Genomic DNA, 27,416 nt, shown 5'->3' with positions numbered 1-27,416 from the left:
CTCAGGTAGCAAGTGCCTTCCAAGCAGGCTGACCAATCAACCGCTAATGTGACAGATGATCAGTACAAGGAGACAAATGGCCACTGTAATGACTGTACTAGCCCCAAGTATGCAAATGAGAAGTAAAATGTAGACCGAACAAGGCTCAGAAAGACCAGACCTAGTGTGGAGATTTGTATTGAAGGCTTCCCATAGGATGCATAGCTAAGCTAAGTTAGACCATGAATTTGTGTTGGCTAGGTGAAGAAACAGTATGTGCAAAGGCCCTGTGGCAGGGAGTAGCTTGGCACCGAGGGGACTGGAAAGAGGTACAGTGAATGAGTTTCAGTGACAGAAGGGGAAGTTGAGCAAGACTGCAGTGGGGTTGGCCAGGCTACACCCAGATCTCAAAGTACCAGGAGAGCCGCAAGAAGCTATCAAAAGTGTCTATCAATAATACAAAAATGTATAACAAAGCTTATACATTTAAAATAGGTTCCCCCCACCCCTGTTCATGTATTTAGACTGAAATTCAGGCAAAGGGCTCTACTGAAAGCCCTGGGGTCCAAACTGGAGGCTCTAACTAGGAAGTTTAAAGCATGATAGTTTAAAGCACAAGGCCAGACTCAATAGTGTCTTAAGTTTGGGTTTTATTGCTGTAAAGAGACACCATAACCAAGACAACTCTTATAAGGAACAGCATTTAATTGGGACTGACTTACAGGTTCAGAGGTTCAGTCCAATATTATCCTGGCAGGAAGCATGACAGCCTCCAGGCAGGCACGGCGCTGGAGGAACTGAAAATTCTCTATCTTGTTCTAAAGGAGAAGACCACTTACTGTCTTCCAGGCAGCTAGGAGGAGGTCTCAAAGCCCAGCCCTACAGTAACGGGCTTTCTCCAACAAGGCCACACCTCCTTACAACAAGGCCACACCTCCTTACAACAAGACCACACCTCCCAATAGTGCTACTTCTTGGGTCAAGCATATCCAAACCTCCACAAAAGCTGTTAACAGTTGCAGTTGACTTGTGAAGTACAGTTTCTCAGAGGTTTCCTGGGATGAGTGTGGAGATGGAGGGGAGAGAGTTTCAGATGAGAGTGGCAGTCAGTCTGAACAGACTCACAGGGACAGAGAGCCATGAAATGCCCAGTGAGGTGGACATGAAGTATCTTGGGGCTGCAGGGAGAAGTGGGGTTGAAAGAGATCTAGTTTGGAGTTGGAGATCATGGCTGGTGGAATATGACTGGGTTTCAGCAACAAGAGCACAGGCCAAGACACCTCATGAGGAACAGCACCAGCTTGACTTCCTTTACGGTCTGACTGAGAAGTCGGAGTCTCCGAGGAGGCTGAGAAGGAACAGCCAGAGAGGTGGGAGGGAGAGCAGATGAACGTGGAATTATGGGGCCAAACAAAGAGTGTGGCAAGGAGTTTCTGGCGAAGGGTCTGAGCACTGCTGAGCAGCCTTTCAAGAGGAGGCTGGAGGCGCATCCAGGATTTGGCAGCACCGCGCACAGCGAGAGCAGATTTGGCAGGGGATTGGCAGACGTGGGTAGCCAGACGGAAGGGTACTGAGAAGTGAATGGGCCGTGGGAAAGTGGGGGCAGTGTGTTCAGCAGCTCTTGACTGAAGTGTGCCTGGGACAGGAGGGGACACTGTAGGTAACAGGAGGCAATTCTGGGTCCAAGTGGATCCAAGCAGGTGTGACTGTACTTGGCTCTGAGAGAATAGGGCACATGTGTCATTCAGGTGGAGATAGATCACTGGTGGAGGAGGGTGTGGTGCAATCAAACGAAGGTTTCAGGGGACTGAGGAGGACTAAGAATCCAAGTGGGAACACAGCTGGGAAGAGGGTATTTGCCTAAAGGGAGTAGCAGAAACTCATGGGGTTTGGCATGAGAATTGGTAGAGGGAAGTGGGCTACTGGCTCCGAATTCACCATGATGGCTAGGTTCATGGTTGGCTGGAGTTTGGGTGATAGGAGCATATAGAGATGGGAAATTATAGTAACTGGAGGGTAAAAAATAGGAGGGCAGGGCACATGGGTGACTGATGACCAGTCAGTATTAATAATCTGGACACCTCAACTAGAGAAGGCAGGGTTAGCCTTTCTCGGAGACAAGACATAAGAGACTTGGCTCTATTTGCAGGAGAGCATATGCAGTGGGCATGGACCTGAGGGGAAGGATGCAGACTGAATGGGACATGGACCTGGGAGGTTTAGTGTCAGGGTGGAGTAGCAAGCTGAGGAGGAACCCTGGGAGGAGAGGAGGCTCTGTGCATGCAGCTGGGTCCTGGGGTCCTGATAAAGCAAAAGAAGAGACTGCAGGGAGTTGGGGGCATTGTGGAGACAAGGAGAGAGAAGACTAGTAGGGTATTGACCATTTGTCTGGGCATTTCTGTCAGCCAAGGAGAAGGTTGGGGCTTGAGGGGCTAGGATAACTTGGGCCAGAGTCTCCTGAATTCTGGGGCACCTTCAGAGGTCCAGGAATCTCAAGAGGTGGGACTCAACATGGGAGGGATATCAAAGAGAGAGATAGGGTCAGGATGGAGAGGACCCGGGAGAGCTGCAATTGCCTTAGGAAGCCTGTATCTTGAAGCCTGTGATGTCTTTAGCCTGCGGCTTCAGGGGCTCCCAGAGGTCCCACACCTGGAGCCCTTATGTGGTGTTGGAACATAACAAGAAGCAGCAGGGTTGGATTTATTTTTTCAGTCAGCTCTGATTGGCTCACTCATGTGTATGAACCTCTTCCTGTGGACAGTGCTCTTTCTGGCTTGCTCGCAAGCTTACGCTCATCTCAGCTCTCCATTCTTCCCTCTAGGAGGCTCCAGTTCCCAGATTCAGGGCAATGAAACCAGAATAGCACACACAGCAGCTGTGCTGCCTCAATAATACAAACATCTGGGTCCTGGGGCTGCCAGAGGTGGCTGGAGCCTTTCTGCATGCACACAGCCAACATCTTCCTAGTTAGAATTCCCCCCTGCCTACTTTCTCTTTCTTGTCCTCTCTTCCCCTTGGGGTCATTCTAACCCAGGTAGGGTGTTGTTATATGATAAATGATGAGAATGTGTGGTGCTCTCCCTGCCTCTCAGTGAGGAGAAGCAGGTGGGTAGCATACGTGTTCACAGATTCTTTTGGGGCTCTGGCTTCCCTGCAGCAAGTAGGTGGGTCCGTGAGCCTCCCTCCCTCAGAGGCATTGCATAAGCAGCCGCAGCCCTGAGTACATTCCCATGGTTACCGGGCTGGGAAAGGCTGGCCGAGATGGCATCGCCATGGCACCGGCATGGTCCACAGCTCTGCTGGGCGTGGCTCTGGTATGTGTAGCTCTGGTCTCTTGCTGGACAGATGGCCTTCACAGAGGGCCCTCCCAGACATCCAGTGGCCTTGGATATCATGATGTGAGGTAAGCAGACAGGAGCAGTCTGGGTGGAATTTGAGGGCTTCTCATGTCCTCACAGAAGGCCTTCAGTGGCTCAGCCAGCAGCCTTGCTGTGCGGTAGCTCTGAAGCCAGTTTTTCCTCATCAAGGGCTCAGCACAGACCAGATGGGCCAAGCCACAGCTCTGCCCATTGCCTACGCCCCCTTGGAAGCCCCTTACTCAAGCCCATAGGAATGAGGAGCCTGGGCTCCATAGCCATCTGTGTTTGGCCACCCTCAGGCAGGCTGTGCCCAGGAATGCTACAGTCAGGGATAAGATCTTCAGACCTAGGCCTGTCTGGGGGACACAGGAGAGCAAAGGCATGTGAAATGGGTGGTCGAGCTGTCAACGAAGCTGTGGGGATGGCTTGAAAGGAGAAAGTTGGAAAAGGGGGCTGGCAAGAAGGCAGAGGCAAAATTCTGTGTGTCTCTCCATGATCATATCTGCATATGAAGGCTCAAAGCTAGTCTCTGTGGTGCTGGAGCACAGGAAACTCCATGTAGAAGGTAGTTGGATGGGGAGCAAAGATGCTGTGTGGGGCCTGGGGAAAGCTCAGTAGGCATTCCTTCTATAGGGACACCACCAAGTAATTCCCTGAAGCTCAAGTTTGCGTCTGTGATTGTCCTATAAGATGTCCCACAAAGGGTCACCCAGTTCTTCCAGCCAACCAATAAGGATCATCCAAATCGTTCCAACCAGGATGATGTCCTAACCATTCTCTTGCCACAGTTTTCCATGTGTAAGTCACATCATGCTGCATCAGGCTCCATGCAGACCCTAAACTGAGACTCTCTTGTCCTTCACAGCCCATGTAATAAATAGGGACAAAATAAACCTTGTCACCTCCTTGACGTGACATTTTTTTAAAAAGTAGGACACCTGGAACAAAAAAGCAGAGTGTCCTCTCATTTGGCTGAGCACTGTATGTCAAGCCCCTCAAATGGTCCAGAATGTCTGTGGACGTGCAGTAAGTGTCAGCTTTGGAGCTAGACAGCCAGGAAGTCACCTATACAGCAAGGACCAGCTATACATTATCGAAGCATTCCATTTATATGGCCAGTCTTCCTTCTGCTTCACTTACGGCCATATCCACAGATGGAGAGGGTCCTAGTCATGATCCATAGCAGATGTCTGTCTTCAACTGTTTTGTGTTGCTAGAACAAAATGCTTGAAGTTGAGTAATTCGTAAAAACCAGGCATGAGATTAACTCACAGTTCTAGGTGCCCAAGAGCATGGGGACATCTCAGATTTGGTGAGGACCTCTAGGTTCCTCAACACGTGGTAGATGCATTACACTGGGAGCACATGTGGAAGGGTGTGTGTTTGAAGACTTCACAGGGCAAGGCAGAAAGGGGAGTCTGAACATCAGGAACAGCTTTGTAGTACCCCATTCTCTTAAGAATCAACTCATTCCCCAATATCAGCATTAGTTCTTTCCATGAGTACTTCTGACTTAATTACATGCCACGTGGCTCTACTTTCTAATACCTCCTCAACTCTAACACTGCCACCCTGGCATCTTCCAGCACATGTTCTTCCTGGGACACTGTCCAGCCATGGAAGCACCGACATGAACACACGGAGTGCTTATGAGGAAAGGGATAAGGCGTTGCTTTCTAGTGCTAGCCTGGAAAGTCTAGGGGAGAGAGAAGAGAAGGATTCTGGCAGGAAGGGGAGGGTCCCTAAGAAACACCCTTGTCCCACAGTGCCCCGTTATGTCTGTTGTCCCTGTCCTTGTTGTCAGACTCATCATTTGCTCTGGGGGTGGGGGGGGGTGCGATATATGTGCATGGAACAGAGAGCTCTCTCTGGTAGGATGAACATGGTGCAGGCTATGTACACACAGCCTGGCTGAGGACGCCCGGGTCCTGGTCCTGAATAAGCTGAATGTTCATTTGAGTGTGTACATATATGTGAGTGTGCATGCATCAGTGTGCAAGTGTAGGGGTGTGCATGTGTGAGCGTGCAAATGCTTGCTAGTGCACACACATGCTCTCTCGCATGTGTCCCTGAGGGTGAGGCACGTGTGTGAACATGTGCCTGGCCCTACTCTGATGAGGCCTGCTGGCTTGCTAGCAGCTGGAGTGCTTGCTATACTGACAGGGCCTGTAATCACGGGAAATTACCCAGCCCAGAACTAAAATTAAGGCTGAGGCTGCTACCACAAGACCTGCTTACAGAACAGGCTCCCGGAAGAAGGTGGCGGGGAGAGTGGGATGCTGGGGGTGGGGGTGGGGGAGTCTCTGCTGGGAGTTGGGACTTCAGGGGTGGACCAAGCCTGGCTGAGAGGCATGGAAGGGAGAAAGCCCAGATCTTATTGAACACACAGTGCTGGTGCCAGGGGCCACGTTGGCTGCTCACAGGCTGCCTTTTATTTATGTCTCCTCTCACAGCTTGGCTCCCCGCTCTACTACCTAGATGGTAGGAAATGGTCTTCTTTGCTCCCAAGAGCAGAGACTGAGCCTGAGGCTGAGATGTAAGGCTGGTCACTGCAGCTCTCGAAGGGCGGGATTGCCTGACAGCATGATGGTGCCTGGGTAGGGAGAAGGCAAGCTCTCTGGACCCTGTGTGGCTGATCAGTGTGAGTCCTCAAGGGTTTCTATGGCCTTTAACACTTGGTGGTTGGGTGCAAGGGCACCAGGGAGAAACCCAAAAGCAATCCTCCTGGCTTTACCACTCTCCAAGACCGGAAGCATGAGCTCTATGGGAGCTCACTCAGCTCTCCCGGGAGCTCAGTGAGACACACACTAGTCTATTGAGCCCTGCTCCCAGGCTTCACACCTTTGGACCTTATGGTTTCAGAGCTCTCCATGTTCACCTAGGGAACGTGGGACAAGGCTTTTCAGACATGTCTAGCATCAGTGTCTCTGCAAAGACCTCTCTGTGATCCTGTGAGTGAATCTTCTCCCAAGCCAGTGAGTGGATTGTTCATGGACAATGGATGGGGTCTGCAAGCGGGTCCAGGGCCGGGTGGATGGTTAGACATAGGTCCACTTTACTCCTACTCACCTGATCCCAGGAGAACCTAAATCATTAAATGTGGAGGTTACAGAGAGAAAAAGTGCTAGCCCAAGGCCCCATATGGCATTTGCTGGCACACAATCTTCTGGCCTGCAGCCAAGGAGTGGCTGCATCTGACTGAGCAATGAAAAAATGATCCAAGTGCCAGGCGCTGTTCTAGGACTCAAGTGTGTGCACGCACACCATTTAAAGAGCCTGCTGAACAGTTATCACCAGCTCCAAGTCACAAGTGAGGAAAGAGGCAGCTAGCTCTGTGATTTTGGGCACAGCTGAGTGGAAATGGCATGTGACCCTTCTACCAGCAGTCTGGCAGCAAAGTGTACAATCTACTCTGAATATGACTGAATATGTCCAATGTAGAAACTCATTCTGTATAGCCCCTGAAAATGCTCAGCAGGAAGAAAGCTCACTTTTCAGAGGTCCCGAAGCAACACCCTAAGTTGAGGTCTCATGCTGGACATGACTTGGAAAAGACAGTCACAAGGCTATGTGCATGTATCCTCTCAGTGGTGGTGAGCTGCCATGTGGGTGCTGGGAACTAAACCTGGCTTCCTTGCAAGAGTAGCAAGTGCCGTTAACCACCAAGCTATATCTAGGGTCCCTTGTTTCACTTTTTAAGCTTCATAAAGTTTGGAAACATTCAGCCCATTTCATAGATGAGAAGTTGAGATTTGGAGAAGTTAATCTGCTTGCCCCTCTTAGCTTCTGGGCTCAGCTCTGGGTCACGAGCTTTATCTGTTTTGTATCTCTGAGCTCTGGATACCCTGAGCACAAACAGATGTGGGCCTACCCTTTACCTTACCTCATTGGTCATCTCCCTCTTTATCCCGAACAAGTTCCCTCAGGACACCTTCCTGGAAGCACTAAAGGATTCTATTGGTCTGGGTAGAAGCAATAGTTTCCTCTGGTGATCTAGAGGCTTGCGAGAAGTGGGCCAGACTGAGGGGGTCATGCCTGGTTCCAGTGGGGTCTGTTGAGCAATCCATGGGCCCAGACTCACCCATCCCGAGGACTTTGCTAGTCTCTTCTTTGGCCTTCAGTCCACAGGGAGCAGCTGCAGGTGGGTAGACACTACACTTCTAGAGGCTGATGTATCATAGGAACCGATACTGCTCAGAGTGGCTCAGACCACAGCATTAACTGCTCCTTAGGCCTGCCTCCTTCTCCCATTGGCCCAAGTCCCTAGCTCAGGGCTCACCTTCAGGGCTAATGGGCTCTGAACTCTTGGCCTCTTCTTCCTGGGGGGGGGGGGGGCAAGTGAGGGGTGGACTCACTATGTAAGCTAGTCAGCTCCCCAGTCCACAGCCTGTCCCCTCCTATTGCTTATACCACTCAATCTATATCATTTGCCCAGGTTTCCTGGGGTTCCTTACTTCACTCAGAGCCAAACACTGAGCACCTGGAAGGCCTGTGTGCCTTGCATCAGGACCATCTTTTGCTTTTACTTCATTGACTTCGTTCCAGCAGGCTGGTCTATTTACTGTTCCTCATCCAGGCTCTTTGCACCCGCCATGTCCTCAGATGTCTGCATGGGTTACTCCTTCACCTCAGTGGGCTCTCCTGAGCAGATGGCTCCTTCTACTCAGAACCATGCCACTTCCTCTCTCTGCAGTTTTCTGTGTGTCCCCTCTTGTTGGGATGCATCTTAGCTCCCTTACTTAGCTTTTCATTGTTTCCCTGCATTGGAATATGCGTTCCATGAAGGTGGACGTCTTTGTTTAGTGTGTTCAATATCACCTGTGTCGGGACAGGCATTAGGGAGACGAGACTGTACCAGCCAGAGACATGGGCCAGTTCTGTGTGCTCTGGAAGCAAGACTCCGGGTGGGATCTCACCAGTAGGCTGTGGCGATGTTTAATTAATTTGCACCATATCTTACACATTATAAATGCCAAATAAATCATTATCATAAGGAAGAAATGGCAATTTGTGATGTGAAAAAAAAAGGAAAGAAAATGCTTAGAAATAAAATCAGATAAAAGTAGGTATAAAGAAGACTGGAACTCTGAATTCTTCCTTAACTCCCGAAAACTACTTTTCTAAATTCCTTGAGCCCAAGATCTCCTGCTCATCTGTTTCTGAGGCTCTTTTTTTGGGTTTTTTTTTTTTTTTTTTTGCCCCAGTGTCCTTTCCCTGTGTGGAATTCTGCTTTGGTACAGGACCTGGCCCCATACTGCTGGCTGCAAACCTACATGAAGCACCCTGGGCCAGGCTTCATAAGGAAGACTGCTCACAAAGACGTGCCAAGCAGACGGTATCTGCTCAGGGAGGTCAAGGACATAGGCTGCAGTGGTGTGTGCCTGACTAGGATTCCCTTCCTGCGGGCACCACGGAAACAGCTTTGGGTCTTCAGGACTCAGAACTTGTGCCAGTAACAAGACAGTGGGAGCGGTTTGACGGTGGCCATGCAGGAAATCTGCATCCAGGCAGGGGCTGAAAGCAGATCTCTGGCCTCCCAGCCTGAGATCCTCCAACTGCTTTACATGTGATCTTTGGAACTCTTGCAGGCAGCCTGGGTCCCCCTAGAGAATGCCATGGCCTTGACCCTGTGAAGTCTACAGGGCTCTTTCAGCACCCCTGGGGCCAAGGAACTCCGGGTTGCTGAGTTCTGCAGGGCTGGCTGGAGGCGTGGGAGTCAGGGCAAAGCTAGTTCTCACTGCAGCCCTTACTCGATCTGAACTCCCTTCTCTCTTGCAACCTTTCCAGGATCTGAACTCCCATGCTCCCCCTTGCCCTTTGAGATGGACAGTCCTTTCTGAATGTCTCTGGGGAGACCATTGCTTACCTTCTTGGGATAGACTCTCCCAAGGCCCAAGAGAAACGTGATCATCAGAGCTAGAGGGCTTTTTTTTTTTTTAAGATTTTTTTTTTAATGTAAGTACAGTGTAGCTGTCAGACACACCAGAAGAGGGCATCGGATCCCATTATAGATGGTTGTGAGCCACCATGTGGTTGCTGGGAATTGAAGTCAGGACTTCTGAAAGAGTTGTCAGGGCTCTTAGCCACTGAGCCATCTCTGCAGCCCACTAGAGGGCTATTGATACCTTCTTGCCATACTGGAAACTAGGAACTAAGGGCATGAAAGAGAAGTGACTCAGTTAAGGTCTAGGGCAGCCAGGGAACAAGAGGCAAGGCAGGTGTGCCTCAGACTCCAAGTTTTTGTTTGTTTGTTTGTTTGTTTGTTTGTTTGTTTGTTTTTGCTTTATTTGGCTGGTGTCCGGGCATCTACCTCACATGCTTGGTAACAGTATATTCACTGGGTCAGTTTATTAGTATTTAGAACTTCCTGTCTGCCCTTGCTCTCCTGACCCAGGCTCAAGGGTCAAGTCCGTAGCCATAGAGCCCTTCCTGTTTCCTCAGCTGGTGCCTTGAGGGACCCCCTACTAGCTGGGTCCTGGAGGGGACTCTCCATCTCCACAGCACACAAAAGGTCAGAGACTATGCTTGCTCATCCTTCTCTCTCGTGTATTCAGATTTTTCTGTTGAGCCTCTGCTCTGCTGTGTGCCAGAAACGGTTCCAGTGATCAAAACACACTGGTGAAAACAAATAATGCTGGAACCCCAAGGATTTTACTGGCCGTGCCTTTGACTCGTTCTCACCCACAGCATAGTCTTGAGCAGCTGAGAGGCCTGTAGCCAAAAGAGCAACCGGTCAAGGCTACAGCACGGATCTGAAGCACAAGTCGGGGCGAGACTAGGTTAAGACACAGCCATGCTTTTCTCTAGCTAGAAATCACAGGGGTTCCCTTTGACCCTCTCAGGACTGGAGGCGGAGGAGTCCCTGGGGACATCGTGAACATCTGGTAGCTAGGCCAGGGCAGAGAGCAAGAAGGACAAATAGACCCAGGTATCTTCCTGCTCCTAAGTCCCTGCCTTCAGGTTATGCTGGTCTGGTTGTCCCTACCCCAACCCCCAACTCCCAGCCATTCACTCTGGCACTCCCTCCATCTCCCTCTTGGTATGACCCTGCTCCTCCACATTTCAGGGCCCATTTGGGAGATTAGCTCTCCACAGGCTGAGAGGCAAGGGTCTGAGATAAGAGGTTCAGATGTGGGAGGAGGCTGCAGCTGGGGCGGGATGAAGACTTCTTGCAGGAGAGGAGGTCAGCTTTGGAGAGACTGGAGTAGGGTTGAGGTGAGATACCAGAGCAGTGAGCTCATAGTATATGATTGGAAATGAAGTGGTTGTAACTTGAGGACCCAAGGTAGCACAGGCTCCTCAGTTCTCCCTCAAATCCTCATCTTGAGCTTTCAAACCCTACTGCCTAAAATGTGCTCATTTGCACCTAGAACTTTTCACTGTATTTTCGGTGGTGCTGAGTGGCGGTGGAACCTGAGAGCGCAGACGTGCTAGGCACATGCTCTAACTGAGCTATACCTGAAGTCTAACCAGGGCTTTAAAGATGTCATTAAGGTAAAATGATATCCCTGGGGAGGCTCTAAGCCAATATGTTGGTGTCATGATGAGAAGAGGTGATTGAGGCAGAGGCAGAAAAGAAGAAAAGTCATATGAAAGAGGAAATACACCCACAAGCCAAGGAGTGAGGTCTCAGAGCACAGCCTTCCAAGGCAATGATTTTGGGCTCCTAGCCATGTGGAACTATGAGGCAACAAATTTCTGTTCTAGGAGTATCCTAGCCGGGATTGTTTGTCACAGTGGTCCCAGCTAAGTCATCTAGGAGTCAGGCTATTTGATTATGATTGTGTTCTCTGTCTCAGACGTGCATGTCTATGGACCACATGGAGGGCCCATTATCCAAGGACTCTGCTGGGAAAAGACAAATACTAGGGACAGAAGCCTGGTTTATTATTTCCATGTGTTTTAGTTAAATGGAGCCTCTTGTATCTATGAGGCACACCCAGAAGAGAAGGTGACATTCTTTATGTGAAAATCAGGCTGGCCTTTGAAGGGAATTGGTGATTTGTCTTTGCTTTCAATAATGCAAGTGAAAAGCAGATGCAACAATGCCAGTACAAGAAGATGGGTCAGCTGTGGCCCAGCTGCTGTCTTCATCATGGGCACTTCAAGGAGGGAGGTGGCTGTTTTACTCCTGAAGCCATCACAAAGCCTACAAGGACGAGTTCTTAAACACACAGCTCCGGGCTGGTGAGATGGCTCAGTGGGTAAGAGCACCCGACTGCTCTTCCAAAGGTCCAGAGTTCAAATCCCAGCAACCACATGGTGGTTCACAACCATCCGTAACGAGATATGACGCCCTCTTCTGGAGTGTCTGAAGATAGCTACAATGTACTTACATATAATAAATAAATAAATCTTAAAAAAAAAAACACACACACACACACAGCTCCTGCCTAGGAGGTCACTCATGAGACTTCTGGATGTGGCAGGGGCCAAAGGGAGACATTGGCTGTCCATGGCATAATGATAAGGATAGCTAACCTTCATATTCTCTAGACACTACAGACTCCGAGTTCTAAACAACAGTCTTGTCCTCTTTACTGCGCCTCAGCACAGTCCAGTGATGCAACACTGCTTCTCCCCTTGCTTTATCTTATGAGAAAAGTGAGGTGCAGAGATTCCATGACAAAGCCTGCCACCGAAGTTAAGAAGGGTGAGCAATACAGTCAGGTGTGATGGGGATGTGAAAAGGGAAGGCGCCCCCCCTCACCCCCGGGAAGAGGCTAGGGAACAACCATCTGGGCCACCCCTCCAAAGTCTTGCCCTCAAGAGGGACTTTAGGACACTCACTAGACTGTCAGAGAAGAGTGACTGGCTCTTGTTTGGGAACAGGGAGCAATCGGGATGAGGAAGACAAGTTGTACGAGGCTACTGGCTACAGGGCTGAGTAATGCAACGTCAGATGGATAAAGTGTGAACGATGACACACAGCTACCTTGGGTACTGGGAGACAGCTTGAAGCATGCAGATTTGTTAAGCACCTAGTCTTTCCTGAACAGTACAGTGGTAAGTGCTCTGGCTTATCTTGTGTGTATGTATGTATGTATGTATGTATGTATGTATGTATGTATGTTTGTATGTATTTACACAACATCAACCATGCTCATATTTGGCATCTTTTTCCCAGATTTTTAAAATATTTTACTTATTCATTTTACACCCTGCTCTCTGCCCCTTCCCAGTCATCCCCTTCCACAGTTCTTTCCCCACCCACTTCCCTTCTCCTCTGACTGGATGGGGTCCCCCTGGATATCCTCCCACCCTGGCACACCAAATCTCTGTGAGGCTAAGCACATGCTCTCCCACTGAAGCCAGACAAGGCAGCCCAGCTAGAAGAACACACTCCAAGTACAGGCAACGGCAGATTTGGTTTCCTATTTGGGTTCCTTTATAGAGTACAGACAGTGGAAAGAACCGTGGCTATAGTTGGCTGTCTTTGTGTGCACACCGTGACTTGCTGTGTCGCCCATGAAGCAAGGCAAGTATCTCTAGCAACATTACAGTGGTCCCTGTGATGCCCACAAAGAGATTTTAGTATAGTGGTTCCCATGGCACCCCTAAAGTCATTAGAGCACAGTGGCCCTATGTGGGTGTTAAGTATTCAGGAAAAAAATATTATCAGTTCTGGTCGTGCACAGATTTGTTTTTCTGGTAAGTACAATAATTATTTGCTTGGCACTTATTTTATATTGGGTAATATAAGAATTCCAGAGATGTTTTAAATATACTAAATGTGTGTGAAGCATGAAGACCGTGCTGTTCTGTGTTAGGAACTTTACTGTCTCAGGATTTTGGTATCCAACGGATATCTCAGACGTAAGATCACATGGCTGGTGAGGGAGGAATGACTTCATGGCTCTACTCTAGTCTCTCAGATGTGTCTACATCTATTTCTAGTACTTTGGTATGCTTTCCTCCAGAGGTCTGTAAAAGTTATTTTTGCAGCCAGGGGTGGTGGCGCACACTTTTAATCCCAGCACTTGGGAGGCAGAGGCAGGTGGATTTCTGAGTTTGAGGCCAGCCTGGTCTACAGAGTGAGTTCCAGGACAACCAGGGCTACACAGAGAAACCCTGTCTCGAAAAACCAAAAAAAATAATACATATATATACATATATATATATTTGCCTCCTAGCTTTAGGTATTAAATATTCAGACACATCCCCTTTATTCATCATGTTGTTTTTGTGGCCCCTGCTTCATTTCTTTGGCTCTTCACTGATTTGTGGACCAGAGAGTCCCATTATCTAATGCTATTTCTTTGGAGGCCATTTTGCTTCCTGAAATTTTTCCTCCTATACTTGGGATGATAATTCAAGATCTCCAGTTGATTCTTGGGTCTGCCAGATGTGGGGGCTAAGTGGTAATGACTAATGGTTTCTGGTTCTCCAGATGACTCCTGTCAGCTTGAGAAAACTTGGACTAGTTCTAGAAGACTTGAGTAAGAGGAGGACTTGGCGTCATAAGGTAGGTGAATAGATAAGACCCAGTTGGCTATGGAGTTTTCCTTTCAGAGGCTCAGAGAGATAGGGTGAGGACAAGTATGTCTTCATAGGGCGAAGCAAGTCAGGATGCTTCCCAGGGCTGATGGGAGGTCTGACACCCATGCTTCCACAGCTGCGGGAAGGAGCTGCTCTAGTTTCTAACCAAGGCCCTGGGTCTGCAGTCAGGTCTGGAACAGTGGCCATAGAATAGGCAATCAGAAGCAATGAGCTGTGTGCCCCCCCCCCTTCTTCTGGATGAACACTCCATTTAATAAGCTCAAGGAAAACAATCCCGAAACTGGAAAAATAAAGAAAGGGCCATTAGTTGTCTATGTTCTCCGCACATGTGATGTCTTTGTTGTGATCACAGGAACTGTCACCTGAGAACATATGTTTCTGTGTCCTGATGCCTCCTCCAGGGAGGGAGGCTGGTTCAAGGGGAACACACCATGTAGTTACAGGGTGAGCACAAGAGAGAAGAGACAGAGGATAGACGGTGACAGCAGCAGTCCTGGGGAAAGGTGATGACAGCCTAGGGAGGAAGGATGGATGTTAGGACCCTGTGCAGGTTTATTTCTCAGCTGGGGATGTGCCAGCTGGATGATATGAGTGGGAGGTACCAGAGTGGCATCCATGACCGCAAATTTATCCCCTTATCTGCTCAGCTACAGAGGATTTTGAGAAAGGTTGCCTCTTCTGGCCTCTCGTCCCTTGGGGTGGGAGTTGGGTTAGCTTTAGGAATCCAGCCCAACTCCTCCCATCCCAGACCCTCCCTACGCCCCCCCCACCGCCCCTGCCAAGGAAGAGCCTGTCACAGGAGAAGGATAACACTCCCGTGTCCAAGTCTTCATTTCACTTGCAGCTCGGCACTAATCCAATTGCTGCCTCTAACCTAATTCTCCATTGTTGCTAGAGTCCTTTGCTTTGCTGATATTAAAACTCTTTTCATTTAATTGTGCAGAAGATAGATCCTCCTTGGCCATCAGGTGGTAAATATAGAATAGCTGATGTGTAGCTCTAATTTCTTCCCTGGCAGGCCTCCTGCAGCTCTGAGTAATTGGGGACCACAATATTCTGAAGGGAAGGAGACAGGAAGGGAGAACAGGAACAGGTCTTGTGCCTGACATTATCAGGAGGTCATAGGTACAAGGCGTCTGCCTATGTCCATAGGGTCAGCTGCTTCTCCCCTGACTTTTATGTTACATGATGACTAGTAACCCTGAGATGCACAGGAATCTAGCACTTCTGAACCAAAGGTGACTAAGAGATGTTGTTCCACTGTAAAGAATGTGAGGGTTCATATGATCCCCAAGAATTGGATAATAAGCCCCTCACTCTCTTTAAGGGTAGAAAGTCCAAGTCTCTGTGCAAGGTCAACAAAGAGCCATACAAGAGCTCTTTTGATCTCTGAGGCCCCAAGTGACGATGGTGGACTGTAATCTTGTTTGGTGATCACAAGGTTTCCCAGCAAGTCACGGAAGGGGGGGGGGCATCAGTGCAGATGTCCTGATTTCCATGTGGGGGAGAAATAGTGTGTGGAAGGTGGGGTCATTGTGTGTTCCCGTGGTGGGGAGGGACAACGGTTCTGGGTACCCTTAGCATACAATAGGTTCCAGGTACCCAAGGTCTTTTCCATTCAAAGGGTGGGGGTTCCAGTGTCAATCACTGATCTAGTCTACAATCACAGCCAGCTGTGGAGGAAGAAGGAAGCATCCTTGAATGAACCTGTTTGGCTGTGACTGCAACTTCCTGGATACTCATGCTTTCCTAATTTCCCTAAGCTCTGGAAAACACAGCAACCCTCTCCATTTCCTTCAGGAGAATGGCAGCTTCCTCTGGGCCATATGCTAACTCCTCGAGCTTCTAGGGTCATCCCAAAAGACCATGGGTTTTGAGAGTGGTCCAGTTTCCCATCAGAGACTCCCCTGCACTGCAGTTCACTGGCTTCTCCTATCACCACTGCTCTTTAAGGACTGGTAAGAACATTTCTCCCAGGCTGGGTCCTAGGCTACCTATTTTTTGTCTCCAGCCTTATAATGAGACATGAGTTTGCTGAAGCTCCTTTCTCCTCAATACTTAGGGATCCTTGAGGGTCCATTCCTTCCAGGTCCTGTTACCTGGCACACCCATACTACAGCACAGCATGTCTCTGCAAAGACCTGCCTCTCCACTTCCCTGCCTGTTGCTGACCCAGGACCCTCAGAGCAAAGGGAGAAGACTCTCAGGGTTCAAGTAGCTATGGAACCCTCTCAACTATGGTCCTGAAGACACCAGGGTGCTTTCCAAGACTCTCTCCTGAATTTGTCTCCACTGATGCTTATCTCAGATTATAGGACCAAGCTTCTTAGCCTACAGGAGAATCGCCCTCCTAGACTTTACATTTTCAGAACCAGGAACAGCAGGGCATGCGACAGCTGGAAATACTGGTCCAGATAGTTTATTCATAGGTGTATCAGGGCCGGAATCATCACAGTTCTCGGGTCCTTTCAGTTCAGACAAGGAATCGAGGCCCTGAGGCCGGGTCTAGAAGGTATGCTCACTCAGGCTCCTGCATGACATCCTAAGGATCTTAAAATTTCAGATTCTGATCTAAGATCAGCATTTCTGATACTGTAGTGGAACACAGATGGAGGCCTCACAAGAACAATGGTCAGAACCACAGAAATCTAACTCCATCTCCATCTCACATGCTACCTAACCTCTCTGGCCATCAGTTTCTTAATCTATAAGATGAGGATTACAGTGGTACCTGTCTCCTGAGGTGGCCTGAGATACTATAGAGATAGCCTTTCCAAAGCACAGCACAGCATCTGGCAAGAGACACATGATTATTAATTACCTCACACTTCCCCTCAAACCAGTGCAAACCATAATGAGCTCTAGCGGTTCCAGCAATCACCAAGCAAGCATTTAATTTATTGACTTGGAAAATGGAAGGGCTCTGTATCAAGGGACCATTTGGATGAAGTTTTCAGAAAGAAGGAATGCACAGATGTCTTTTTTCTCCTCCATAGAAATTTCCTAGCACTAGGAAGAGGGTGCAGACTCACTCTGTCCGTCTTCAAACAGCCAACAGGAAGCAGGGGGGCAGGCACAAAGTCAGACCACTGCTGGCTTTCCCTGGGGCCTTGCAAAAGTCAGGGATGCCTTGACTCCTGCATGCTTTTCTTGTTTTTTTTTTTTCCCTAATGACTTCTGCTGCATGGGGAGCGGGGAGGGGGGAACATCTCAGGAAGCTGTTGGCAGAGTGCTAAGCAAAGATGTGAGCTCTCCCCAGTGATGGGAATAGAGGAACCTCACTTGCCCAGCACAAAACACTAAAGGAACACCGCAAGCTCAGAACAGTAGCTCCCTTTGATTGTGCATCGTCCTACGGTTCAAAATAAACTTATGGATTAGGCATAATAGCATAGTAAGAGAGAGACGAGCAACTATTAATAAAGAACAGCCATAGCATAACTGCAATAAAAGGTGCAAGGCCATAGTCATTTTCTCTGTCAGAGTATCTTAATGTACTGAGCCCACATAGTCTGGGATGCTGTGGGTGACCTAATGTCCGGGTGCTATGATGAAAAGACAGGGATGGTACTGGAGAGCCTACTAGGCTATGAGGAGAGAGGGTTCTGGAAGGCAAACCATTGGATGCTACGAGAATGGAGCTGAGAGCCAGTACAGCTGTTGAGTGGCCAGTAGGTCAGTGGGAGTAGACTCACAGTGGACACCATAGACCAAGGGATAATTCCTGCTTCCTCCTGGTGGGTGTGTATTGAGTTGGACGGTATGAATGTCGTCACATTCCCCAGATTAGTTCTGGAATTTTCCACTTAGTATTTTAGGCTGTGGCTGAGCAGAAGCAACTGAAATCAAAGAAAGCTCAAGGGAGGGCTATTGTAATATTTTATTAACATGATGTATTAAAAGATTAAAAATTAGTTTTAAAAAATCCATGAAAACCAAAGCATCAAACTTTTAAGCAGACGCTAAGCTGTGGCCCCTGAAAGCAACTGCTTTCTGCCTAATGTGCCTGATCTTGAGGATTAACTCTTCTGGGACCAGTGTTGTCTGTGGCTCTTAGAATTCAGACTTCTGAAAGCTCCATAGTAGCTCAGCAATGAGAGGCTGGAATGCATCAGCCTTCTCTGGAATGAAGTTACCTGCAAGATAACTGCCAAGGGCCCCAGCATTTTGCTTTCCTGCATCTATATGAGGCTCTTACTGTGGTTCACTTTGTACAGAAACTTAAAGAACTATGGACTGATGCCATGTATGAACCCATGCTGTCATGGAGGACACCGTGAGTTAGTGTTTTCCACTCCAGATATCAGGAGTCCTCTCTGCTGGTTTACCTCCTGTGCGACTTTCAGGCCCAGCCTAGTCTTCCCAGTTATCTTCACAATCATCCAGTCCCAGGGGTCTTTCCCTCAAGCACACATTTGAGACTTGACTGTGTCCTGAGCTGTGGCGTAGCCACACAGTTTTGAATTTTAAACTAGCATCAGCATACATTCAAAGTTAAATTGTACTGAAAGGCTCAGAGTGAAGTGGAGGAGATTACACACAGGTCCACTTTCTCCATGCCCAGTCTCACCTCTAGGGTGCAGTCACCCATAATTCTTTCGGCCATTTCCTCCTTTATTTAGCTCCACTGTCTTTAATAGGTGTATACATGGTATCACTCACTCACTCACTCATTCACTCATCCATTCATTTATTCTTTCATTCATTTACCTTTTTACAGCAAATATGGCTTAACTTCCTCATGTCCTTTCTGCTCCCTTTCCCTCCCTCTTCTCAACCAGCTGTTTTGTTGTTGAATAAAAGCAACCATTTTTTAAAAGCAACTACTGAGTCCTATTGTACCTTGGAGTTCATTCTCCTTTATCCAATGCTCGCTTTCCCTCAAATTAAATGTCTCCTTTCTTGTTACCTGATGTCTTTTGTCTAGGACTCTTCTTTCCAAATCTGGCTGGCTAGTGTCTGTCTCCTTCATCCACAGGTGCCTGCCTCATTCACTTCCTCTATTCTGGTTCGAAGCTACAGTTTGCTGGGGTTGACACATAGGTGTGTCTTAGGACACCAAATCTCATCATGTAACAGTCCTTTTTCTGCTTCCCTCTGTTAAGTTCCTCACACCCTGGATCTCTTTTCTTCCCCCTCCTTGGTTTGGGCTCTTGTCTCAGTGGCACACTGCCTTCCAGAGCAACTGAGGACAGGCACCCTGGCAGCAGCACTCGTAGGTACTGTCTGCCTGAAAATGTCTTAAACTTGGTGTTCCAGAGCACAGAGATGTGGGCTAGAAACATTTATCTCCATATCTTCTTTTGCTTATTTGAATTTTTGACACAGGGTATCACACTGTAGCCCACAAGGGTCTTGTCTTCTTCCTGATCCTCCTGCCAAGTGCTGGGAGTGCAGGGGCCATCATGGCTGGCTTCAAAGTACTAGCATAGTTCTCTGTTAAGCCCAGAACCATCTTGCTTTTGTGATTCCTGGGCCTGGACAGCTGAAAGGCCTCGGAAGATCCTAAAGTCTGATTATAAATATTTGTTTGCAATCGTCTCCACTGTTCTGGATGCTGGGTGAGTTCTTTGCATACAGACACTGTGTCCTACTAGCCTGGTAAACTTTTAGGTGTAATGTCCTTGATAACATCTTCATTCTGCTCTCACATTCTAGACTTTTCTCTGGGTAGTTGTTGGAATTTCTAGGCGGAGCTATACATTTTGTTGTATTTATTTATTTATTTATTTATTTATTTATTTATTTATTTTTATGTCCTACATTGGATTTAAAACACATTTTTTCCCCTCATGATTTCCATTTGCTTTGTCTTCTACTCTTGTATTTGATGCTGTTCTTTTCTATTTGGCTTGATTTTCAATAGTTCTTTTCTATTGTACTTACCTTCTTCACAGTTTCCTTGTGTCTAGATACAACACTCACACACACACACACACACACACACACACACACACACACACGAAGGAGGGAGGGAGGGAGGGAGGGAGGGAGGGAGGGAGGGAGGGAGGGAGAAGGAGAGCATTAGTTCACTGTTGGTGGGAGTGTAAACTGGCTCAACTAGTTTGGGAATCAATGTGGAGATTCCTCAAAAAGCTAGAAGTAGTTGATAAATCTATCATCTATGTGGTGGTTTGGATAGATATGCTCCTTTCAGAAGGCAAATGTTGCCAAGTAAAAAGCCTAGTGCCAGGTTTGAAATACCTCCCTTCAAGTTGTCAGGGATATCCTGGGGAAAGTCCAAAATAATACAAGCTATATTGCCATTTGTGATGGGTACTATTGGCTTTTAACTTGACTACATCTGGTATGAGCTACAACTCAAGCAGCTGGGAACACCTGTGAGGGATTTTTCTTAATTAAATCATTTGAAGTGGGAAGACCCACCTTTAATCTGGTTTACACTTCCTGTGGCAGCCTATATCAAGCATGGTGTGATGGGGCATGCCTTTAAGTCTGTGAGTTCAAGGCCAGCCTTGTCTACAGAGTGAGTTTCTGGACAGCCAGGGCCATTACACATTAAACCCTGCCTTGAAAGAAAAGGAGCTTTGGCTCTTAGTCTGCTTGAGCTCATTCTTTCTGGCAACTTCATTCCTTCATTGGTATTAGAGCCTACTTCTGCAGGATTCTGGAGTATACTGAGGACTACTTGAGACATCCAGACTCCTGGAGTGAACAACTGTTGGATTCTTGGACTTTCCATTGGTTGACAGCCCTTGTTAAACTAACTGCACCACAGCCTGTAACATGTTAATAAACCCCCTTTATACCATTCCCCCAAGTCATTCGTTCTATCAGTCCTGTGTTTCTAGAGAATTCTTTCTAATGTTCTATTGATCTTGATTGCTGTCTAGAACTTGAAGGTAAGACTATTGCTGAAGACACCATATTCTTTGGTCACTGGATATGGAGAATTCAGCTGGCACTGACAGGAAAGCATCCTCCCTGCTGGCTAGGTTTCATAGTTCTGAGAAATGCTTCCAGGAGAGAAAACTGTTATGAACACTGCAGGCTACAGCAATGACCAGCCTGGAAAATTCTGCCCAAGGGCACAGCAGTGGCACTCACGTTGTAGGAGTAGCCAATGGCCTTTTGATTGGATTTAAAGCTTGCTCCACAGGAGGAAAACACATTTCTGGTACATAAATATGTCCAAGAACACATGTCTGGAAGAGTTAATAAACTCTAGGGGTTCACCCACTATTATTAGTTTGATAAATGGACATAATATCAAAGTGTCCTTCAAATCTCTATTAGTGAGGCTCTCACTCCTTATCAGGGAAGGGAAGCTTCTTTGAGCACTATCTGGTGGCTAACACAGACATTCACAGCTGTTCAAAGAGCAGTGCATGTGTCTGTGTTATGTGCTCAGCCATAAACAGGACATCAATATAGTACCCTTCATCTCTAAAGCTCAGGAAACATCACAGAAGAAAAGATGTGATACTTGTAAGAGCCATTGACTGGGGAGAACCAGGACAAAGTAGTGTCTTCTAAATATGACTAAACCACTGGACTCATAAACCCACCACAACTGTGGTTACCTGCATAACACTTGTCCTAGATCAAACCAATGAACATTCCAACCTGGATGGGCCAGGAGGGCCATGAGTCTCCCCACCTACAGAAGGAGATATTAATGCTTACTGGATGCTAGGGGAGGAAGTGTCAGTTTTCTTTAATGATGTGGTCCCTGGTAGGCTGGCCACATTCTAGTGGGTGCAACACAAATGAGGCTCTGAAGGTTATTATTATTTTTAAGAGGACATAAAATTAGGAGAGGAACTCTGATGGGATGAGATGAAGTAGATCCAGTAGGGGTTAGGGGAGGAGTGTGTGTTTGCCTGTGCCTGTGCGTGTGTGTGATATGATAAGAAAGCTTTGTAATCATGTATACAATTTTTAAAAGAATTAATAGAACTATTATACTAAAAATAGGTGGCATGCTAGAGCAGGGCTTGTGATTCCAACCTCTAACATAGCCACGTGTCCAAAGATCGGGGCAGGAGGATCAAAAGTTAAGGCCAGCTTGCTCAAGAGAGTTCAAGACCAGCTTAGATGAGGGAAGTTTACTTTGGTTCATGGTTTCAGAGGGATCAGTCCATGTTCACTGGGCTCCATTGTTTCTGGACTGTGGTGAGGTAACTCATCATGTGAGGGCTTGGAGCAAGCAGAGCAGAGCTGCTTTCGTCAGAATGGCCATGAAGGAGACAGAGTGAAAAGGAGAAAGAAGATGATGGCAATGTACAGCCCCTAAGGGCATGCCCCTAAGATCTCAACACCTTCCACCAAGTAGGCACAGCCTTATTGTCAGCACTTCCTCACCATGCCATTTAATTATAAATCTATCCTCGAATCTATCGATGGATGCAGAGCCCTTGCGTTCTGATCATCTCTGTAGAGCCCCTCTTCTGACTGCTGATGCATTAGAGCACATCTTCAACACCTGGGCTCGGGGAGGGATGTTCACACTCAACCACAGAGAATCACTATTGTATGTGTGCGTGTGCATGTTTTCCCAGCATTATTTTAACCTCCTGTTTGTTTAGTTTGCTTTTCTTCTGTGTATTTCATAGTGTGTCTGGACTTCAGTCTGAAGTAGCAGGCTCTCCTCGGATGTCTGATGGCCTTTAGTTTGAGAATCTTTCATCATCATCTTGAAAGTTTCGCTTCCTCTCTTTTCAGCTGACTCCTCTATGTCCTGAATCACAGACTTCCTATTTCTTGGTTAGTTTCTTTCTTTGGAGTAGCATTTGCCAGGAACTTTCTAAGAAACACAGAGGAGGTGATTTTGTGAGCTCTTCATGTCTGACTACACATATTTTCCTTCTTTTATTCATTGTTTTACCTATAGGATGAGTGGCTTGATTAGAGATGGAACTCTAGGTTGCAAATGAGCTTCTGTGGAGCCTTCCGATGTTTCACTCAGTCATGCTCAGGCTTCCAGTGTTGCCGTGGAAACGCCTGATGCCATTTTAAGCCCTGCCCTGTGTACACCATCAATCAGTTCTCCTCTTGTTTAATTTTTTTTTTCTTCTGTCCCTGATGTTCTGAATTTCATGCCTTCTCATGTCTTCAGTGATTTGTTCCATAATTCATGGGCGTTTTCAAAGCAGAAACTCACATCCGTGAATTCTGGAAAAATCTCCTCTCTTCTGTTTGAAGGTATAGTTCCCTGTCTTCTCGCTGCTCTCCCACTCTGAAACTCCTGCCAATGAGATATTAGACTTTATGCTTTGAAGCCCCCATTTCATATCGCTTCTTACTCGTCATTTTATACTACTTTCCAAAAATATATTCCATTGCAACCTTTCTGCTTTTTAACTGAAGGTTTACTTCAAGATGTGACACTTTTCTATTTATTCTCTAAGAATGTTGCGTACTCTCTGGGTATTCAGTTAAAAATAGCATTCTGTTTTTAAGGAATGTTTCTCCAATAGTCTTTATTAACTTTTCCAAGACATTAGCTTCAACTTCAGCTTTTCCACATTACCTACCTGTTTCTGTGTCCTCTCACTTGAGTCCTCTATCTGAATCCGTCTTTGCTTCTCTCTTTGTCACAGAGCCTTCATATTGGAGCCATTTCTAATGTGTAAAGGTCTGTATCCCAGACAGAGATACTCATCATCTGAGAGAGTCTGTGCAGAGACACAGCTTGCCACATTCCAGCTTCTCTGGGGGCATTCGAGTGGTGTGGTGAGTAAGAATGAGTAAGAATGGCTCCTGTAGGTTCGTGTATTGGAATGCTTGATCTCTGGTTTATGGAACTATTTGGGAAGGATTAGGGGATATGGCTTTGTTGGAGGAGGTGTGTTACGGGAGTTTGAGGTTTCAAAAGCCCACACCATTCCCAGTTAGCACTCTGTCTGCCTCTCTGTCTGTCTGCCTCTCTGTCTGTCTGTCTGTCTATCTGTCTCTCCCTCTCTCCCTCCCACCCCAAACCTCCTGCCTTGTGCTTTTGGCTCAGCTACTGCTCTAGCGCCATGGACACCTGCTGTCATGCTCCCCACCATCAGAAAATGAACACTAAACCTCTGGAGCTTTGACCAACCCCCAAACTAAGGACTTTCTTTGATAAGTTATCTTGGTCATGTGTTTTATCGGGCAACAGAAAGAAAATAAGACCGGTGGCAAGCCCGAGTGTCTCTTTCTTGAGGTCTTTCCTTTTGAACTGGTAAACCTTTCCTGAGGAAACCTTTCATGCCTCGTGGCGATGTTGGGTAGAAGCTGGAGGCTTAAGTTAAGCTGTGTTCTGCTTTCTAAGAAGTCTTCCTTAACCCTGTCCTGGCCCTGACTGGCCAAGATTGAGGAAAAGACCTTGCACTGTTGTCTTCAACTTGGTGCCAAAGCCCCCTTGACCCACCAGTCTTGCTTGCCATGGAATTTTCAGCTTTATGAAGGAGGGCTTGCTGCAGACTTGCAGAAGGTATGTGCTTCCATTTACCCTGTCTCCCCAGCTGAACCCAGTGCTAGGGTAAAGTAGCTTTGGATTTGTTGAATTCATAAATGAATGCTATAATTAAAGTATGATTATATATAAATTATATACTTAATGTATAATTATGTAAGTCATAGATTGATGTTATAGCTCATTTATGGGAACATTAAATACTTGATAACTTAATGAGCCTATAGTCATGAATGACCGAAGTCCATTTTGGTATGGGCAGAGGGCAGAAAAGGGGGAACCATCCAGGAGTTCTCAAAGAAGTCCTTATAAGTCACCCAGACCTGGCCTCCCTGAGCCCCTAAAGAGAAAGCAGATGGGAGTTGAGCCACAACAATTCATCTGCTATAGCTGACTTGCTGCTGGAGGTGGAGCAGAAGATCCAGGGTTGGGGCACTATGTGTGCCTCCTGCACCAGCTCCATCTGGTCTTCTGAATGAAGCCAGAGAGGCAGAGTGTCTCCATGGGGAACCAGAGAGTCTGGACAGTGCCTCCAGCCCTCTCCCTTGGCATTCTGATATTGCTTGTGCTGCTATTTCATGCCATCACAGAATTCTCTGGCCATCTCAAACCCCCAGCCCCTCTTTCCACTGCTCCAACTGCAGGGGCTAGTTGTCAGTCTGGCTGGCTCAGTCTCCTAGTAATCATTTTTTGTTCCTACTACCTGACACATTGCCCATCTTGGGTGGACCTTGGCAGGAGCACAAACAGGCACAGGGCCAAAAACTCTGGAGTGAATGTCTGGGTGTGGTACAAGAATCCCTTACCACTCCTGCCCTGGTTTTCTAGTCTATAAACCATGTGTGAAAACGACATCAATTTATTGGATTGTTCAGTGGGTTAGCCACAAATTGCTGAGAACTCTGCCTGGTACACACCCACCTTACAAATGTGTTTCCCATGATCACCAAGCAAGTGCTTAGGAAAGATCTGCTGGGTTAATTGAATCAGGTGTTAGCAGTGGGATTATCACTCAGCTCTGGCAACCATGGCCTCCCTGTTGGACTTTCTGCCTCCCTCTGATCTCTTTCAGTCTGCCCTCTGTTCTGGATGCTCACAGCTTTGGGGAGGTCAAGCCTATTCTGCTCAACACTGTTCTATTTCTCTGCCTCTCCCCAATCCCACATGCACATGTGCACACAGATTGCTGAATGTGTTCACATACATGGGAGTATTTGCTCTTCCCATGGTCTCTTATGCTCCAGTCTGGTCCCATTCTCCCAGCTTTTTCTCCTCTCTCTGCAAACTCCTGTCCAGTTTTTAGTCCTGGAAACCCTCATGATGCCTTTGGCTCTGTTATCTTCACCCCTGGAAGGCAATTATTTTCAGCTATATCTAGTGCTACAGAGATTACCCTGTTAGACTTTCCCATTTTGTTACTCTCCTGAACTTCTTGAGGAGGCTCCCATCACAACTCTTTAGCCTATAGGAGCCCTCCACCCCCATTTGTTGATGAGCCCCACATGGACCTTAGGAAGAGTGTTGACCACCTCGGGCACAGTGACTTCCTTATGCTTCACTGGCTTTCTGTTCACCTGGGGAACAGTATTCTGAGGGCCTCAGGCTAAAGCAGTTCTTTTGTTTGTCTTGGCTGGGTCTCAGAGTTCTACTGGGCTCAGGACTGGGTTTGTCTTTTCTGCTCACCACTTCTGCACTATGCCATTCATCTCTCCCCTGTCTCTAGGCCCTTCCCTCATTACCCAACTTAGACTTAAAGGCTTAGGGCAGAGTTGAGGGTGAGCTGCCCTGTTCCATCAGCAGCTTCACCTACGCCCCCCATCATACCTTCCATCTGCTCTTTGCCCAGCTCCTGAGTTGTTGAGGAGGCAATGGAAGTAAAGCAAGGGAAAGGACTTGCACAGAGGTAGTGAATGGAGCTAGGATTGAGTTGTTTCAGTTGTGGGTATGAAGGGTATTCCCTGGCCTTCCGCCCCCACACCCTGGCAGCATCTCTCTTCTCCCATTGACATTAACTCTTCAGTACTCCACTTGGTACTGGACCACTTGTGCCACCCTGAAGGCATGGCCAAAAGTATTGCGTGGTGAGGAGCTGTCCTGAGGCTGAAGTGCTGAGGGATCAGGCACCAGTGCACATGAAGGGCATTGTCCAGGGTGGGTCCCGGAGTGAGCGCCTACTCCAGTGTTCTTTTCAGAGGGGTGCAAGGTTTGCTGCCTGGCTCTATGGGACTTGAAGTCTCATCTCAAAGGCCTTTTCCATGGCCACCTACAGCTCATCTGTCACTTTTACCTTAGTGTGAATGAGATCATGTTTTTTTTCTGTGAGTGCAGCCTCTCATTATTGAGGGCCCTAGAGATGGAGATGGAAATATATTTCCTGAGTTCACAGCCTACGCCAGGTGGTCTAGAAAGACTCCCTAAGCCTACATCTCACAGCCAAGGCTGCTCCTCAGGGCCCCCTGAGACACCCTTGTCACCATTCTCTGCCTGTACTCCCTGAAAGGAGACACTGAGTAGACACACAGGAAGCTGCAGGATGGCTATGGGCATGAGGAAAAGAGAGCAGACCCAGGAAGAAAAATGAAGTCCCTTGAACATTAGCAAACCTCTACTCTCTGCCTTGGCCTAGCACAAATCCCCAAATTCCCAGGGTTGCCTTTCTTTGGGGAGGACTGTAGGGGGTAGGGATAGTCTTTGTTTTGGGCCCCAGCCTGGCCTTGTGCCCTTTCCCTCTGAACTGTGGGTGATGTCTTCATTGTTGTTTTTGCAGTGTTTTTGGCATCTAGAGTGAACTCTGGTTGCCATGGCAACTCCAGCAAGGGAAAAAGGGAGAGGGTTGAGGGTATTGAATATATTCCACTCTCGGCTCCTTTTCTATGTGGGGTTCTATGAGGGCTAAGGCTAAGACTTTCCCCCAGAAAGCCCCCCCCCCTCAGCACCCCATATCTCTCCTGCCTGGCTTGACTTCATGCTGGCCACAGCACCTTGCTAGCAAGATTCCTTTAAGAGTGAAACCTGGGCTTCCTTCCCTGCAGCCGAAGGATGTGTTAGAATGGGGGAGGGGAGACCTCAAAGAAACATCCCCAGTTGGGAAACCACACAGACCCCTAGTTCTTCTGGGTACAAGGGAACAACAGGCAGGGCAGGAAGCCATCTAAGTGCTTAGAGAGTCA

At 47.7% G+C, this 27,416-nt stretch overlaps 1 long non-coding RNA gene across 2 annotated transcripts in view; it reads left to right on the top strand.

Moving 5' to 3' along the window:
- The first annotated feature begins 3,231 nt into the window (after positions 1–3,231).
- The window catches only part of LOC110295571 (uncharacterized), a 58,723-nt gene continuing 34,538 nt past the window's right edge, over positions 3,232–27,416 (top strand). Inside the window, exons 1-3 of one of the 2 annotated variants that reach the window (XR_003836943.1) lie at positions 3,232–3,382; positions 12,171–12,344; positions 13,729–13,803. This is a non-coding gene — a long non-coding RNA (uncharacterized LOC110295571). Of the gene's footprint in view, positions 3,383–5,914; positions 5,980–12,170; positions 12,345–13,728; positions 13,804–27,416 lie in introns of those variants that run through there. The other variant, XR_015047634.1, reaches the window with a different exon arrangement.

The sequence above is a fragment of the Mus caroli genome, unplaced genomic scaffold (assembly GCF_978045245.1).
Source record: "Mus caroli unplaced genomic scaffold, Mus_caroli_1 scaffold_7, whole genome shotgun sequence".
Lineage (NCBI taxonomy): Eukaryota > Metazoa > Chordata > Mammalia > Rodentia > Muridae > Mus > Mus caroli.
This window is presented reverse-complemented; position numbering and strand designations above follow the sequence as displayed.